The sequence below is a fragment of the Limulus polyphemus genome, unplaced genomic scaffold (assembly GCF_000517525.1).
Source record: "Limulus polyphemus unplaced genomic scaffold, Limulus_polyphemus-2.1.2 Scaffold1103, whole genome shotgun sequence".
NCBI classification, from domain to species: Eukaryota; Metazoa; Arthropoda; class Merostomata; order Xiphosura; family Limulidae; genus Limulus; species Limulus polyphemus.
In genome coordinates, this window is record NW_013666713.1 from 177963 (window position 1) to 181376 (window position 3414).

The 3414-nt window shown below is 36.3% G+C and overlaps 1 protein-coding gene across 1 annotated transcript in view; it reads right to left on the reverse strand.

Annotated features, from left to right (window-relative positions):
- LOC111086442 overlaps positions 1–3414 on the reverse strand; it is a 14134-nt gene that overhangs the window by 4224 nt on the left and 6496 nt on the right. The window lies entirely within an intron of this gene.

Here is a 3414-nt window from a genome sequence, read left to right on the forward strand (position 1 = left end):
AAATGGTAAATTGAAGGTATGTAGTACAGCTTGTGGCTTTATATGGCTTTACTTCACTAAAGTTGTCAAGACACATTAGGCTGTATAAGCTATTACTTGGTGTTTTATTCCTTGAGTCATTAAATGGTACATTGAAGGTATGTAGTACAGCTTGTGGCTTTATATGGCTTTACTTCACTAAAGTTGTCAAGCCACATTAGGCTGTGTAAGCTATTACTTGGTGTTTTATTCCTTGAGTCATTAAATGGTACATTGAAGGTATGTAGTACAGCTTGTGGCTTTAATATGACTTTATATGGCTTTACTTCACTAAAGTTGTCTAAGTTTGTTTCTGCCGCAAGAGTGGTTGCAACGTCGCAGTTCTAATTGCATAATAAAACATTTCCACTGTGAAACTGATCACGATATTAAATTTAAGTAAACAATTTATGGTAAATAACTTGATTTTTTAAATGTGCTTGATAGGTAGATTATTGTACATGTGTTTATTGTTTTAGAGGTAATATCAACATTATATATTATTCAAGAGTTGCTCCTTTTTATCTTTATACCTTCGATTTAACTTGTAGCTCTTGCACAATAACATTTTAAGTGATACTGTTATGGTGGGAATTCTCAATTATTTACCTGTTAACAACTGCCCTTCTCGACAACTATCATTTTCAGGTGGAACTGATAGGCTGGGTGTTTTCAATTATTTATCTGTTAACAACTGGTTTTCTCGACAACTATCACTTCTTTACTTTTTCCCCTTCACGTTAATGATATTTCAATTCCTTTACAGATATTTTTTGTTTTATGTAGCTTGAAAAGAAACTGTTCAAACTACTTACTGTGTTACGATGATACGGTATTATTTTTGCCCCCTTCTAATACGATTTATCCTGTGCCACATTTTTCCTTTTCCTAAGAATTATTATTTATTTGTTTTGTTTTGTCACAACAATCACAGACGCATATTATTGAATTGAATTGGTTATAGTACAAAGCAGAGGTTCTCAACTTGTGAGTTTCTCGGTGGTTCAGTGGTAAGCTACCGGGATTACAATCTAAAACCCGTGGTTCGATTCCCCGCGATAGATAATGTGCAGGTAGCCTAATATATAGCTTAGTATTAAAAAAACAATAACAATTCAATCCAAAGTTATCACGGAAGATTCCATTATAAACCCGAAATTTGAGATTTTTAAACTCGGCTACAGAAGTAGCTGGAAGCTGTATGTAACTCTGCGTACATTGATAATATTTCAAATGATAAAGTTGCTTTCATTGAAAAAACTATTGAAAGCTTCTTTGTGTTTTTAGGATGAAATCGCACAGTAAGTTATTTTTGTTCTGTCCACGACAGAGAATTCAACCCTGGTTTTTAGCGTTGTAAGTATGTTAATTTACCACTGACCCAAAGGAAGACACACTTGAAAGTACCAGTTTCTTTTCAAAACTTTTGAATTAAAAACGTTGGTAAAAACGTTGCGAGATTCAATTCACATAACAATAATGAAATAGTTTACTTCTCTCGTATCTTTCCTACAGGCTACGTTCACGCTGACAAAACTCGCAGTCGTAGGCCTAAATTGACAAGTAAGTTATCAAAGTACACTCCGCAACTAAATGCACTTACGTTCAAATATAATGTTTCAATATAAATTGCAATACCGGCTTCTACCTTTAATAAGTAAACCAACATGTAACTCACCAAGTAACTGAATAAAGAATAACAGAATAAATGCGCTAACTTTGAGACACTGAACTGCTTTGCTGATTACTCACTGAATTCTCAATCATTATCAACATTTTCTCAATAAATACTTCACTGACTGACTGGCACTTTGACTCTAGCTAACTGCTTACTTGTATATATGAATAAGATACTCTCATAGATCTTAGTCCTATTTACAAGATCTTAACTACATGCGTCCTCTAGGTAACATATATATTAAAACATTGAAAATAGCGCTTACAACATTGTCATCTTTTTGGATTGTTTTGTCCCTTGAAAAGACCTAACAAAATACTGCAACATACTGTCCATTCACCTAGTATTTTTAGTGGTATCTCTTCTGATGCTCATGATATGCACGTGGTACGACCTCTTGTCCCTGATCTTCTGAAAGTAGACTCAACAGGAACCTCGGGTTCCTCAGTATGTTTACTTTTCACTTATATATTCTTCGCTGGAGTTTCCCAGATAGCCGTTCTCTTACGAACATACTTCCAAAGCCGATCATGGTGGATGACCTATTATATGGAGTGCCTGTAGTTCTGCATTCTGTAAACCAGATCATAGATTAGTGTCAGTAAAATGTATAGCCCTTTTCAACATCTACCAAACGCTGGAGTTTGTCTTTCCTTATGACGAGAGTTGTACAGTCATAACATGTCATCTTGATGAAATCTGGTATCATAAGCAATAATATCAAGGTGACTTTTCATTTTATCTCAGGATGATTTAAGTCTTTCCCGAATAAAGTCGTGCACAGCAACTTTATTCTTGAGATAAACGAGGGTTCTTTCAAGATATACTGGAGGACTTTCTTCCATTACGCCCCAGTCATTATATATAGATTTACTGCTAAACACTCCTGGTATGAGTGTTCCACTTTTTGGTGTTACAATGATCACCTTCCCTCTTTTCACTGGAAGTTCAACCTCTAGCATAGTAATTGCCATGTAGCACATAGAGATTTATTTGTCATATATTGTAAAGCTATTTGAAGCTAGCGAAATCTGGCATCCATGTCTCTACATGAAGTACACAGCGTGGTCACAAGTAAATAGACACCACCTTTTCAGAAAAAAATGAAATTTTTCAGTCATATTCACATGAATTGATATATTTATAATTTAATTAATATCTAGTAGATCTTCCTTTCGCTTCGTGGAGTTCGTTGATCCTCTGGGGCATCGTGAGAATCATCTCGTCAATTTTAGATTGTGGGATTTTCGCCCACTCTTGCTTCAAAACTTGGAGTAGATCGCTCTTCGAAGTTGGTTTTTTTTGTTGTTTCTTGACTTGCCGGTCGAGTATGGCCCAAAGGTTTTCGATAGGGTTCATGTCAGGAGATTGGCTCGGCCAGGGCAACTTCTGGATACCATTTTCTTCCTGCCACTTTTGGGTGTTTCTAGCGATGTGACACGGTGCTCCATCTTCTTAGAACAACGTTGTGTTCTTGTCCACGAAACCCGAGGAATAAAGTGGCAAGAGTCCTTCCTCCAATATTTCGACGTATTTCGCAAAATTTATGTTGCCAACGCACTCCACTAAACTCTATCTCCCACCAACCCAAACCATCACGCTGAAACCACCATGCTTCACAGTTGGCTGCAATCTGTTGAGCCAAAAACTCTTGGTGAGGCATTCTTCAAACCCATATCCTTCCACTGTCCGAAAATTGAGCGAATCTTGATTAGTCT